General features: G+C 43.6%; 1 protein-coding gene across 1 annotated transcript in view; it reads left to right on the top strand.

Moving 5' to 3' along the window:
* Positions 1-14,860: 14,860 nt before the first annotated feature.
* The window catches only part of RAD21 (RAD21 cohesin complex component), a 37,588-nt gene continuing 37,411 nt past the window's right edge, over positions 14,861-15,037 (top strand). Inside the window, exon 1 of the mRNA XM_019528092.1 lies at positions 14,861-15,006. The gene's annotated coding sequence lies outside the window, so the exon portion shown is untranslated. The remainder of the gene's footprint in view (positions 15,007-15,037) is intronic.

Raw genomic sequence — 15,037 nt, 5'->3', positions numbered from 1 at the left:
TATCCCTGGGTCTGGCAGTGGGGATCCTCGGGTAGAATGGAGCTTTTCCCCTTTTTCTGGGATGTTTTCTTTTTGTGCCGGCTAGAGCCTTCTTCTTGCCGAAGCTGCTCCAGGCTCGCTCAGTGGCAAAGGCTCTGCCATTCAAATAAACGAAAAAAAACCCGAAGAAAAATAGGAAAAAAATGGAATTGACTGTTCGGGGAAGAGAATCCTCCTTCCCCTCTTCTTCAACCCTGTAATGGGGTCATTGCCCCACCTTCAGCATCTGGTCCAATGCTTGCCATGGCCTCGGGGCATTTTTCTCCCATCCCAGACTCCCTGGTTCCTCTCTCTTCTCCCATTGGCTTCCCTTCTTTTTCTTGCTCTGCTGCTGGCCACCGGATATTGCCCCAGCTGCAGATTGGCCCCAATCTGCTTCACTTGCTGAGGTGGTAAAGGCAGGCAGGGGCAGATGGGGAGCTCTCGCTGCAGTGTGGAGATCTCAACCTGGTGAGGTTTGTGTTCCTGGTTGGGGTTGAGCCCCAGGTGAGTACCTTTTGAATCCTCACAGTATATTATATGTTAATAATATTGTAAATAGTTAAGAGCCTGTCTACAGTCTAACTCTATGGAGGAAAGATGGAACCATGTGTCAGTGATGGCGATTCCCTCCCATAGCACCCTCACCTCTCAGCACTCCCTTGCGATTGGGATCTGGGCACATCCAGGCTACATGATTGTAACAAGAATTAGAAAAAAATCAGTTTTGACCTGAGGCCTTATCTGTAGCTAATACTCCAAAGATACTGTTTTTTGCCTTGCAATCTGCTTCTCTTCCCCATTCTGTGCTATCACTATACAAATATATAATGTCATAAAACAGACCTGAAATAAACTGAATTTGAATGAAGCCCTAGGTATCCAGATGATAAAGTCCCAGTGGAAATCAGAAATTCCTTTATAGTCAGGGTATCCAGACTGTGGAATAAAATCCCTCCAGAGGTGGTGCAGCCACTTACCTGGGATGTTTTCAAGAGGAGACTAGACAGTCACGTCGCTGGGGTCACCTATCCCCAGTTGTCTTCCTGCCTAGAGCAGGGGAGAGGGGGGCAGGGCTGGACCCAATGATTTGCAAGGTCCCTTCCAGCCCCTAATAAGCTATGAATCTATGAAATCATTTTAAGTACCCAGTTGTCCATCGCATATTTCTAATGAATTTTCATTTGAGTTTTGTCTTTGACTTCAATGGGGCCAGAGTTTACCTAAGAAAGCTTACATATTTTGAAATTTTACTCGCCAAGGCGAATTTAAAGCTAAATCCAGATGGTAAAAAAAAGATTTTTTATGGAATATAATGGAATAGATTTAACATACAACAGACTAGACTTTATTTTGATATAAATATGTATAGCTCCTTTTTCATTAAATAGCTGCATGGACTTAAATCAGCTGAGGTATGGACCTAGATATTAAAACTTGCCAAGGAGTAATTCATCAATTATTATAGCAATTAGAATCTAGTGGGCTGACTTCAGCTGTAAACTCAGTTGTTGGAAGATGTGTGTATAACAGGGTCCCAGCATCTGGTGGTTATGGTGAACTGTGAAGATGAGAAGGTCCAATAGGCCCAGGAGCAGGGCCAGAGGCCAAAGTTTGGTGTCATCAGCAAACCTGGCCAGTTTGCATTTGACATCAGTGTCCAGATTGTTAATGAAGACATTAAAGAGTACAGGTCCAAGAACAGAGCCTTGGGGGACACCAGTAGTCACCGAGTGCCATGTTGATTCAGTTCTATCAACTACCACTCTCTGGGTCCAACCTCGGAGCCAGTTCTCCAGCCATTGGACTGTGGAGTAGTCGAGGCTGCAGTTTCCCAGTTTTCCCATGAGGACGTCATGGGACACGAGATCAAAGGCTTTTTTAAAAGTCCAAATATATGACATCAACCTCTTCCCTCTTGTCCAGGTGATAGGTCACCTGGTCATAGAAGGAAATGAGATTGGTCAGGTAAGACATACCCACAACAAACTTGTGTTGGCTATCCCTCAGAAAGTTGCCTTCTGTTAGCCTGTCAAGAATAGTTTCTTTGATCATTTTTTTCCAAAATCTTACCAGGGATTGAGGGCAAACCAATTGGCCTGTAGTTTCCCAGGTCGTCTTTCTTCTCTTTCTTGAAGAAGGCCACCACCTTGGCCCTCTTCCAACAATTCAACAATAGAACTATGGGATAGTTAGTTCTGTGCATTAGTCCCTTCTAAGATCCTTATAAATAGATGCTTTGGGAAGTGGCAGTGGTGGAATGAGCCTATGGAAGATTCTCCTTTACTATAGAGACATTGAGAGACCCTGGAACCAATATGATTCTCCAATGAGTGAGGAACACAAGGCTGATATATGAATTCCTTTCTTTTTTTTAGCTGTTCCTTTCCAATCCATGATATATTCTCTCTTTTTCTGTCTCTCCCACACAACAAAATGTACAACATTCAAGTCTCCTTAACTTGAGAATCTGGGGAATGAAAGGGATCTGAGCATACAGGCTGTATGCTGTCCCAGATCAATCCAGAGTGAACACTGCCACAGCTGACTTTTTAACCCAGGGACCACTAAGTCTGTGAGTTGACCACATTATATCCTAAGAATATCACTAACAGCTGTATTTCTTTACATTGCTCTCTCCCCCCTCTCCCTCTTGGAAAGTTTTTTCTGTGAAAATCAAAAAAAGTAATTAACCACTTGTAGGGGCTACTCAAAATTCAACAACAGATCTAACTTTTCCTGCTAAGAAAGATGTTTGACAAAATAGGAGAAACTGATATCCTCTTTTTGAAAGGGGCATTTATAGGCTTAGATCAAAATTGTTTTCCATAATCACACAATTTGTATCTCGGAATGCTTCATGCTTTTATTTGTGGTTTTTTTATTCTGTATCAGAATCAATACATTTCCAAACTTTGACAAGAATTATCTAGTTTGTTTGGTACAGGACCAAGAATGCTGAGGTCTCTGGATTCAGAACCAAAAACCACACTCCTCTGTATAAAGCTATATAGTATCAGGATTATATTAACATCTTTGACACCTTAGCCGTACTTATCCATTGAAAGTAATCTAACACAATCCACTACAAAAATATGTCTACCTCTATACCATTTAGTGTATTTTGTTATCCATATAGAATTATGGAACCTCAATAAAATTCTCTCTCAGTTGCCCAGTCCTGCTTTATACTAATCAAAAGTTATGGATGACCATTCAATCAAAAGTAATTCTAAAATTAGAAAGGTAAACAACCACTAATTCCTGAAATACCAATTCAATTCCAAATTGCTTTGCTGATAGTTACTAATGATTTTCCCCTACCATACTAACTGAGCCTTGAGACGTTGATGAAAAAATAATGTACAACTTGACCCACTGTACCCTAGAAAAAAGGTGACCCAAACAGTCATAATCCTTTGGTTTTCTTTTCCTTGAGCAAAATGAATTGCAACTTCTTACAAAGTCCAACTTACTCTACCTTTGTTGACTCATCAGTATGATTAAAATAAGGAATTTATATACTCCCCATTCCTTTTGGAAAAATACATTTAAATAGTAATGGAAATGTATGGCTTTCTCTACCTGATAATGAAAATGCTTTTAGTTTTGTGGATATTTTAATACACGTTCAGAGAAATGTATGATGATGAGATATAGTGAATAAGTAGTACTATAAGTCTAGCAGGCATTTTAGCTTGAGAATGTTTAGACTAAGATGTATTATCAATAATGGATACTTTTCATACACCTCAGCACTGCACATCTTTCTGATTCTGTGTACAGAAAATACCACCACTCTGATAAAATATGTTAGTACAGAATTATTCCCAAGGCAAGTGTAATATCAATACTTTATATATCATCCAGCTGACAAGGCTCTGATGTACATATAAAGAATTGTGCCTTCAATTGTATGATATATACATTAGCACAGAACTGTTTCATACTAAAATACATTAGAGCAACAGTATCTTGGGTATACCGTACATCAGAGACTTGTCAAAAAGCATAATACAAAAAATGATCTTTTTCCAGAGACTTAAGTTATAGCTGATATAAAGCGTATTTAAGCTTACTGGAAATGAAATGTCTTCTGGAGAGAAAGAGAAGAAGTTTTCACGTTTTTGATCTTGAATAACTGTAGTTTCTTAAACCTTGACTAAGGATTGTGGGAAGAGATCACTCTGAAAGACCAGGTTGTTAAAAATTTACAGTACAAAAGGCCAATATGTGAATACTAGATTTAGATTCAATTTGCTTTTCTCATATCACTTCTCAGGGGTCAGAAAAATAATACTTTTATTTTGCAAGAGGCAAGGACATTTGCGGATAATATCTTTTACTGGATGAACAAGCTTTCGAATGCAGTGCGTTCTTCTTCAGACCTAAAGAAGATCAAAACAGACCTGAAAAAATGCATTGCATTCAAAAGCTTGTCCAAATCTATTTCAGCCATGCAGTTGGCCCTATAAAACACAATCAGCCACAAACACCCTTGCCTCTCACACATTTCTTGGACTATCATGGCTACAACATCACTCCAACACTATCAACACTTTTAATTATAAGGAAGTTGAGCATGCTTTGAAATGCTATAGGCAGAAACAGCTCAGTGTGTATAAAAATACATGATTTGCCAGGTCAGAGCTGACTATTGATCTAGGTTGCTCCATCTTCTCCATCAGCAGAGGACAGTAGCTACTGTCCTTTGCTGATGGAGAAGATGGAGCAAGCTGGATTAACAGTCAACTCTGTCCTGAGGAATTCTCTGCAGCCTCATGTCGCATGCAAGGGCAGACTTGCTACCCCAGTTCTTACCTTTTGTGACACTTGGGCAGAAGTATCTAGAAATTATCTTGCCAGGAATACCCTCCAGCATGTAGGGAAGTCCCCAACAGATGTAAAGCCCGCTCTTATGGCTCTCTGCCTGCTGCTACTGGCAATGGGACACAATGGGGAAAAGGAGGAGGAAGTGACTGGAGTGCAATTCCTTAAATTATTCCCATTTTACACATCCTTCCTATAGAACCCTGCTCAGCTGGTACTAATTAGAACAGCCTATACTCAAAACAAGGCAGAAAAATGGGAAGCCACAGTCAGCTCCCTATTATCTCTGATCCTGCTCTGCTTCAGTGAAGCAGGGTGCAGCACTATGCACACAACTAGTTGTTTGCTGTTGCACTATGCTTGGGTGAGGTGTGAAGTTATTCCTGACCTTCACTAGGATCACACACACTAAAAATTAAAAAAAATTAGATGGGGAGAAAGACTCATTGAATTATGGAGCCCAGGGGAATAGCAGAGCAGTTCTGATTCCTGAGCAGTGGCAGGGAAGCTATTAATGCACACTCCCTTCCCACAAAGGTGGCACTGCTGTCCTGGTTGCCCCTCTCAGTTACAGTACTGGTGAAGCCTACCACATTAGAGCATGAGCTCTGATGAACTTGAGCATCTCAAATTTTGCAGCTATAAATGTTGTCAAGTGCCATGAAAATAATAATACCTCTTAAAAATGTCACACTATTTTATTCAATAGCCTCTGATGACAGTGAATTCTACAGCTTGACTCTATTTCTTTGTTATTTGTTACATGTTAACTCCCTATTGAAGATTTTACTTCGTTGGAATCTGCAAAACTTACAACGTACAAGCTGGAGAATATATGCATCACTTCCTTTCGCTGTTAAGAAAAAAGGATCAAGTATCTGTGTCTGTGTGTAATAAAAATGCCCTTTTGAGACATACAGCCTGCTTGAATCTACAGTACAAACTGTCATGAAATTACAACTAGTGGAAATTATCCTTACATTATATCAGAGGTCTCAGGCATATAGTCTGTGGAGCTGTGTTATCTGGCTCCCAGGGCTTCTAGAGGGGCTGGAAATTTAGGGGCAAGGTGAGTGGGGGTGAGACACTGTCAAAATCCTGGGTACAGAGACTCATTGGGGATGTATGTTGGTGTCAGGGGGCAAGCAACAGCTGTGTTAATCCCCATAGCTCCCAAAGGCCAAATGCCCCACTACCAGGTCCAGATCTGGTCTAGGGGGTCAGATGAGTTTGATACCCCTAGCTTATGTGGTAGATATGTGATTCAAGCTCTGACTGCCCTTTATCCCTTCTCCAACATCTCATGTGCAGTTTGATAGAGGCTATGCCATCCCTAGTTTGTAGTCCTTGATTCTTTACATTTCTGCACAGAAAGCAGTCTAGATGAGGACACAAAGATTAGAGGAAGATCAAAAGCTAACTGAATCTCAAGTTTGGCTGTCCAACATAGAAACAGAATTACCTCAATTATTTTTTATTCAAAATGAGTTTCATTTTGCATGTGGATTCTATCTGGCTGTTGACAAAGAACCATTTACTTGAACTAAGTAAATGCCCCAGCATTTAAAATTCTGACCAGATGATGCATTTGAACAGAAAGCGGAAATGAAAAGAAGCTTCTGGCCTCAGTTTTGTTCAGTCAGGTTACAAATAGATGTTGCATTCGTCTTGGGAGAAACCATTTTATCAAGGAGCAGAGTGCAGTTGTTCAGATGTCCACATCCCCAAAAGAGGTTCACAGGATAAGTGCTAATAGTTTGTCTTGAAACATTAAGAAGTGCATCTGAACAGTTATTTCAGATTCTGAACAATGATAGAAAAGTAGCAATGCATTCAGACAGTCACTAAACCCTGACTGGAAGGGTAGTGTGTGTACATGCTAATCCCAGGACTTTTCTGTTCTAGGACAAACATCTTGTCCTAAGCCAAATGTGATATCTGATCCTAGCATTACTGAATAAAGTACCCCATAATCAACTGCAAGCTCTATCCAGGGAGTATACTATACGATGTAAGCGATAGAGCAGCTGAAATTTAGGAAACTACTAGATAGAGCATACAAATCATATGGTATATGTCTTTTCTTGTTCAGTGATATTTACAGGGTAATAGAAGCAGAAGATCAGTTTACATTTTCATCTTCAGGTCAGTTGTGCAGGTCACTCCAGTACAGTTAAGTAGAAACACCAAAAAAACCCAACATGAATGATTTAAAAAAAAAAAAAATAGATATTAAGAGTTATTTAATACCTCATAGTGATCATAGTAACTGAAGTCAAGTGCACTTAAACATTATGTTTCTAACATGTTTTTAATGTCTATACACTATTCATTGTTTAAAAAAAAAAAAAGAAGAGTTCATTTATGTTCCTCTTAGTAGCTTGATTGATGCATGAAAGATTAGCTATTTGGCACTGCACTTCTGTTCAGTGACTTCTTGTTTATTGTCTTAGTTTAGTAATCTTTAGAAGAGATTTCACACTTACATGGAATGCTCAACTGATTGGCTTCATCACTGCAGAAAGTCACTGCATTTTAAAAATCTCAGTAAGAGTTTAAATCTAACATTTCTTTACCCTATACAATTAACTTCAGACTCATGCTGTTCAAAGAGGCTTTCTTATTTAACTTTGGTAGAGAGACTCAGTCTCATGAGATGCAGCTGCAAGGCATCATTCTGAATGTCTTATCTAAACTAAGTAACCCTAAATTAAACTGAAACTATGGACAAGACTCAGCTGGAGAAGAAACCTACAGAATAAGCTGATCTTGACAGCCAGTAGGGAACACAGGAGAAACTAATTCAGACCATTTAGATATAAAATACACTAAATCCTTTAGGATTTGAGCTGTGCTTTCCTATCTGCATTCAGCAAGGTGTGTCCACATCCTTCATAACTAAAAGCTATTAATAAACAAAAAACCTGAATAAAAATGTGAAACTGGCTATGTAGAAACATCAGGAAAGCATTTCCTTAATGGCCTCATGATTTCAACTGACCAACAAATGTTAAGGACAAGTTAATTTCAAGCAACCTAGACCTGATTTGTAAGATTTCTTTTATAAGAACCGCTGTTGCCAGAACTTAGCACAAGTGTACCCAAATGAAGTAAGACAAGGAGTATAATTATTTTAGATTCATGTGTAAGACTGAGAGGTGGCCAATATTCAGAATATATGAAAGCTTTGATAATTTGTTATATGAACGAAGGGGAGAAAAGGGAGGAGAGAAGATGAGGGAAGAGTGAAGAGCAGAAGGCTCCAGTGCCGCTTGAAAGCAGGGACTCTGGGCAAAGCATCAGTTAAGCATTTAGTCCACAGCCAAAGGTGGGGTGCAACCATGCCACTGCACTATCACTAGATCCATCTCCAAGTATATGGTGCAGTTTTGCTGGAACTCAAGCCTGGTATAGTCCATAAAATGTCAATGTAAGTTGGCAGGTGTCCACACTAAACTAAGTTCATTGTAAGGACACAAAGTGACAGCATACCTACAACACTGTTTAGGTGCTGTATATGAATTCTGATAAACATTTGCCATCAAGCTTTCTAACATAGACGTGGCCTAGCCAGGTCTACTCTACAGATTTCTGCTGGCGTAGCTGTCGGAGGTCTGAAAAGCAGGATCCCTAACTGACACTGCTCTGCTGGCAGAAACCCCTTGTGTAGATGCTGTTATAGCAAAAACAAACTGAAACCTGTGTTTTCACTGGTAGTTTGATTTGTGACAGGTAAGTAGAGTTCAAGCTATATTGGCTTGAAGTGTTGCTTTGCTGATATCACTGCATCCACACTACAGTGAGCGTCTTTCTGTACAGGCAGTCCTTGACTTACAACATTTTGAGTTACAACAAATGGCGCTTACAACGTTTATAAATTGACACCCTGATGTCAGTTTTGACGTATGATGCTTGATCCGATGCCACACAAGAGCAAACAAGTTCGCTGCGTCACCCAATTCTCTGGAGAAACTTCCTTGGATACTTTATTTAAGAAAGCAGACAAGACACCAGAAAAACCTGCAGTCAAGACTCCTTAGAAGACCCCAGCCAAGAGCCCTTCAAAAAGTCCAGGAAAGTCACCTTAAAGAAGTCCTTCCAAATCAATATGAGTGCTATTTACAATATAAATATATTATGTAGTTATATTACTCATCTATAATTAATTGAGTACAAAATTCTGGGTATTTTTTTTTATGAAAATAGGGTACTGAGCCTTGGTTCAGGAACCAATCCCTCATTTATAATATTGCTTTTGGTTCCGAGTTACAACATTTTGACTAAAGATGGGGTTTTCAGGAACCAATTGTGTCTTTGGACTGCCTGCATCAATAAAGTATTCCCAGTGTAGACAAAACCAGGCATTTCTGGTTCTGTGGGTTCTAACCTGGATGTTTCCCCTCCTGGTGCTTGGGCCATATTAGGGAAAAAAAAACACCCAAAAAACGGAGATGTGGTGTTACAGCAGACATTTTCTGACAGAAGGCATCCTGGCAACATTACTAGACTCAGCAAAGCTCCATGTGGGGCAAAAGGAGAATCAACGTTTGTTTTGAATACAGATTCTAATGAGACACTATTAAGGAAAATGAATGCTAACAACTAAAAACTGAGTCTGAGGGAAAGGAATCAGAAGCCTAAGACTGCATAGTTTACATATGTCTATGTTATCATCTCCCAAGATAGATTGTCCTCCAGTATGATAGATTTGCTAAATTACTCTTGGAACTCTTAAGGGTGAGCAGTTTCTTGGCGTTTCAGTTTTCAGCTTGTTTATAGACTGCTGATCTATTAAAGAAATGTAAAACGTTGTCAAAGAAGTTTTCATACCGCATTTATTTTTAAGGTCTCTTTAGGCCAAAGACGAGTTACTGCATTTTCTTTTATGCTTGATCCAGTATGTTTGACTTTTGTGTAGTCATGGTTTCAAAGTCTTGCTGCTGCCTCACAGAAAAAAACTCTTCCTCTTTTGGGTATTGCTGTTCTTTCCTCTTTAAAAATATTAAGGGCATTTAACATGGAAAAAGATTCTTTGTTTACTTGTCATCTGCTGCTGCTGTTTAGATTCCACCTGGAGTCATAATCCTCTCTTTGTGATATCGCTGTTGGTTGCTGTGGACATTCTATTTCCAAACTTCCCAACCTGTGTTGTTTTAAAACCAAATTACTTTGTGCAGACTAAAAGCACAGGATATGTAGGTGCCAAACCCAAGAGTGTTTTCAGTTTCCCTGAGGAAAGGCAGAAATACCTGCAGTGTTCCAGAGAATAAGAACAAACTGTGAACTTTGGAAGGAAGGCCAGATAATTCAACTGCCTTAAGAAAGCAGCTGTAAAATGGGGATATTTTATTTCTGCTAGAGAAATGCTGTTTCAGGCACATGAAATCAGTTTATTGCATTCATAGCTAAATAATCCTGAAGAAGGGGGATTGAATTCTTGGCTTGTCAGCTAATAACAGAATTATTTTATTTCATAGAAATCATGACAAGGGACCTCTACAGGCCATCTAGTTCATCCCCCTGCCTGAGGCAGGATCATCCCTTTCCAAATGATTCTATACAATCCATAATTAAACCACTTAGATTATAGATGTTATCTAATTGACAGTAATGTAACCGATTTAAAACTACCGTCCACAAATTCCCACCTGACCCCAAATGTGGCAATCAGTCTGACCCTGAATGGAGGGGCAAGATCCTCTAGCCAGGAACCTCTAAGTTCAAGTCCCAGCAGGAGCGCTGACACACCCCAGTCAGAAGCCTTGGCTGCGGCCAACACCTAATGCCTCTGAGGCAGACTTGGAACCCCCACCTCAATATGTAGCAGAAGGGGTGGAGGGGGGAAGTGGGGTTCCCTCCCAGCCCCATGTTTCATAGTTGGTAGGGTCAGAAGGGACCTGAGCAGATCATCAAGTCTGACCCCCTGCCATGGCAGGAAAGGAGTATTGGGGTCAAACGACCCCAGCAAGGTGTTCATCCAGCTTCCTCTTAAAAACCCCCAGGGTAGGAGCCAGCACCGCTTCTCCTGGAAGTTGGTTCCAGATCCTAGCCGCCCTGACAGTGAAGTAGCGCCTCCTGGAAGCCAACATGTGCTGCCAGTCTACTTGCCAACCAGTGATGCATTTCAAATTGGCTGGCTGGCAGCCAACAGCAACTAGCAAAGCACAGAAGTACAAAATACCCATAGTAGAACATAGGCATAGCTATTAGCTACACCTTGATCATCCTGGATCAGTGATTGTCCAATATCTTCTTGAACACCTCCAGTGATGACAGTTCACAACTTCCCTAGTGGTCTATTTCCCCTAGAACAGCGATTCCTAACCAGGGTGCCAGGAGATCCTGTGAAGTGTGATGCAGGAAGTGTGAGGACATAAGTCAGGTTTGAGGAGATAAGCAAGTAAGGGCAGGGTTAGGCTCCAAGAGTGAGAAGAAAAGCAGATAAAACCAGGGTCAGACTCCTCCCTGCCTGATCCCTCTGAAGGAAGTACGTACTGTCAACACCATACCTAGACTCTTGGTGGTCCTGGGTGAACTTTTAGTATCATCCCCACTTTGCCAGAGATAATGACAATAATAATGATTAAAATTTGAATTTTCAGGCCCCCTTTCTGTCTGGGTCCTGGGCAGCCACATGGTTCATTCATGCCTGCATCTGGCTCCGAGTACTGTAATAAATACTGGAATTTTCGAAAGGGGGGGCGGTGAGGATGCTGTATTCACAAGTTATGGAGGGAGACTTGAGCCAAAAAAGAGTAATAAAAATCAGAGACTCAGGGCTGAAAGGGACCGCTGGGGGTCATCTAATCCAACCCCCTGCCTGAGGCATGATCATACCTAAACTTCCCATAAGAAATATAAGGTAAACTCTACATAAGCCTACCGTCAACCACAACACAACACAGACCTAATACCCTAACTTGCCACAGGTAAAGCACGGGAATGCTGGTTGCCAACATCCTGCTTCTCTGAAACGTTGTAAATATACACTGAAGAGATCCCTAGTACAGGCTGTGGCAGGCCAGTAGGGGGTGCTTCTGCGCTGAGCCACCCACCTCACTGCACCCAACCACCTACCAGACTCCGAGTGCCTCCCTGGGTGTGCCTCAGGTCTGGCCGACCCCCTTCCTGAAGCACACCTGCTAGCCTGGGGGTAATGCTGCCACCACCCAGGGTCTGAACTGATCCTGGCTCTGTGCCCCCTGGGAAACATAGGCCTTGTATCCCTTGAGGGTACTGGACCCACTTCAAGAACTTGGGGTGCTTCCCTCAGTCTGAAGCACAAGTAGTGGTCTCCCTTAATCAGCTGAACCAAGGGGACCCCAAGGCATAATCTAGACCCACTCCTAATAAGTCTCCCACGCTAGGTACAAAGGAGAACTTTATTAGTTACAAGGAGTAGGTTTGGAATAGGGTACAGGGTTGAGCAATATCAGAGAAATCCCATAGAGCAAACAGGGCGGCTGGGTAGCCTTTGATCACGCATCTGAGTTACCGAAAGCTATATATCTAGTTACATCTCAGGTAGGTTACTCACAAGTATCACCCAGGGGCAGGTGGAGATTCCCTCTGGAGGCAGACAGTTCATTGATCATGAGTTTCAAGAGAGATCAAGTTTCAGATAGTCCAGCTTTTATCCCTTGGAGTTTTCATCATGGCTACTGCACCTCCCCTTGGGCAGTCCTTAACTTATATAGGCCTTATGACCTCATCTGCCTGATCCAAAGGAGACCAGCACCTGTTGGCTGCCAGCTAGCCAATTTGAAATGCATCACTGGTTGCCAGGTAGACTGGCAGGGTCTCTAGCCCCCTCCCAGTCAAGTTGGCATAAGAACTACAGGGAGCGTAAGCCCCTTACCCAGGTATGTGATGCCAGTCACATAGGCAGAGGGAGCAGGTTTTCCCTCTCCCTCAGGAATATATCCAGTTCAGGTTACAACTCAGGGTTACCTAAGGAGCCCATGGGAGTCTGCCCTCTGCAGGGACCATGTTAACCAAATTGTCACACAGCAGAGTTTTTGGGGAGAGACAGAGGTGGCATCCTGCCACAAAGGCTATACCCTAGAGCAGAGGTTCTCAAATTGTGGTCTGTGGACCACCACTGGTCCATGAGCTCCATTCAGGTGGTCTGCAGAAGGGTGACCTAAGGCTAAAGCTGACAAACATTACAGAACGTAGCTCAAAAAAACAGTCATATCCATCAAATTCAAAAGGTAAGACTACTGATATTAAAATATGAGTTGTTTGCTTTGATTTGTAGAACAAAATGAAGTTTAAGTGGTCTGCTGAGACCCTCCGCAATTTTCAAGTGGTCTGTGAAAAAAAAGCTTGAGAACCACTGCCCTAGAGGAAGGCAACCTTCCCCCTGCCCCATACCAAATTGACCATGAGGTTCAAGTCCTTTTTGACCCCAAATATTGCCATTGGTCTGACCCTGAGCAGGGAGACAAGGCCCTCGCCAGTCACCACAGACGCCACTGCACTTTGCAGCATAGCATGGCCATGACCAATTCGCCTCAAGCCAGCAAGTACAAGTGCCAGTGGGAGCAGGCAGGGCAGAGCTGCGTGCTTGCTGCAGGGTCAGCCCAGACAGCAGCTACCCTCAGCTGAGCTCCAAGCTGGTGCAGCTCCACTGCAGCCCTAACTTCAGGGGGGCTCAAGCACGTCAGTGTTACAGGAGATGCGCCTGTCCCAGTGAATCTCCCCAGCGAACCTGACAGTGAGAGGGTAACCCATGCTGCCAGGCAGCAGACCTGCTCCACATCCCAGGCAGGGCAGGGGCAGCGGGAGTCACGGACATGAATGCCACGTGCCCCCGGAGGCTGGGGGTGCATGGCGACTGCCCATGGGCAACGGTGTCCATGGTGGCAGCATGGTGGCTGTGACCGGGGAGTGCCCACAGGCAGCCATGGCAGCAGCAGCAGTGGAGGGGTCAGGGGGGAGGGGTGAGCGCCTACCAGGAATCACTGACCACCTGCAGACGCCGCCGGTGGTGTCAGCAGCAAAGGAGGGGGTGATGAGCTGCAACCACCCACAGGCGCTGATGGCAGTGTTGGTGATACTTTTGGCAGGGGGTGCATGGAGACCCTCCCAAACTCTGCTGCCAGGAGACGGGTGGAGCTGGGCGCTCCCTCCCTGACCCTCAGCTTTCCCCTCACAGCACACAGGTGTGGCAAGCAGGGCTGCCAATTGTTCGACTCTATTTCCAGAGGTTTGGTCACATCATGCAGTGACATTAATGACTCGACATCAGAAAGGCAAATGCACATTACTACTATTACTACCACATTTAAAAAACCCGCTGGACTACTGTATACATCAGATTCAACATTTAATATTTATTTAAATGAACGCCCAATCATTGATCTCCTGGGTGACTCTCGGGAGTATTCAACATTTAATATTTATTTGAATGAATAAATCTATCACTGATCTCCAGAGTCTCCTGGTAATTTTTTCTTATTTTTTTACACCTAATCCCTAGAGTGTGCAGGAGAATCCTGGACGGTCGGCAAATCTAGTGGCAAGGGCACTACTTGCACACTTTAAGCCCAACGCCGCCCCGGGGGCAGCAAAGCGACTCTAGCAACATTGCGCAAACGTCCCTCTAAGTCTGAGGGCCGCCAGCACATCTCACCGCACACCACCATAGCAACGGCGCTATCACCGCCCACGCGGAGCACCACTCTCATGAGGCCATTTTAACCATGCTGCCTGGCTGGGGACCTACGCATGTGCACTCCCCTCTACCAAGTCTTGGTAGCTCCGCCCCTCCCCAGCCTCGCTGTCATTCATAGGTTAGCTCGCCTTGTTTTAAGCCCCGCCCCTTTCCTTACCAGTGCTCAGAGGGCAGGAGCCTTACGCATGCGCAGTCCCCCCGCCTTTTTTTTTTTTAACGCTTCTCGTCCCATTGGACGAGCGTCTTTTGCGCATGCGCAGTTGGGCCGCGGCCGCGGCGGGGAGGGGGCATTTTAACAGTAAACATCCTGCCGATTTGAACGGCGGGTTTGGGCGGCAGGAAGGGCTGTGGCCGCCATCTTGTTTGTTTGAGTGAGCGAGTGGCTTGGCTTGGGGAGGAGCGGAGCCGTTACCCAGCCCGGCCTCCCCCGCCGCCGCCGCCGCCTCTACCTGCCCCGCCGCCGCCCAGCGGGATCCCGGGTAAGGGGCTGGCGCCGCCAGGGCCGTAGCG

Source organism: Gavialis gangeticus, unplaced genomic scaffold (genome assembly GCF_001723915.1).
Source record: "Gavialis gangeticus isolate Ggan-Ray unplaced genomic scaffold, GavGan_comp1, whole genome shotgun sequence".
In the NCBI taxonomy this organism is placed as follows: Eukaryota; Metazoa; Chordata; order Crocodylia; family Gavialidae; genus Gavialis; species Gavialis gangeticus.
The sequence above is the reverse complement of the archived record's forward strand: the minus strand, read 5'-3'. Positions and strand labels throughout refer to the sequence as shown.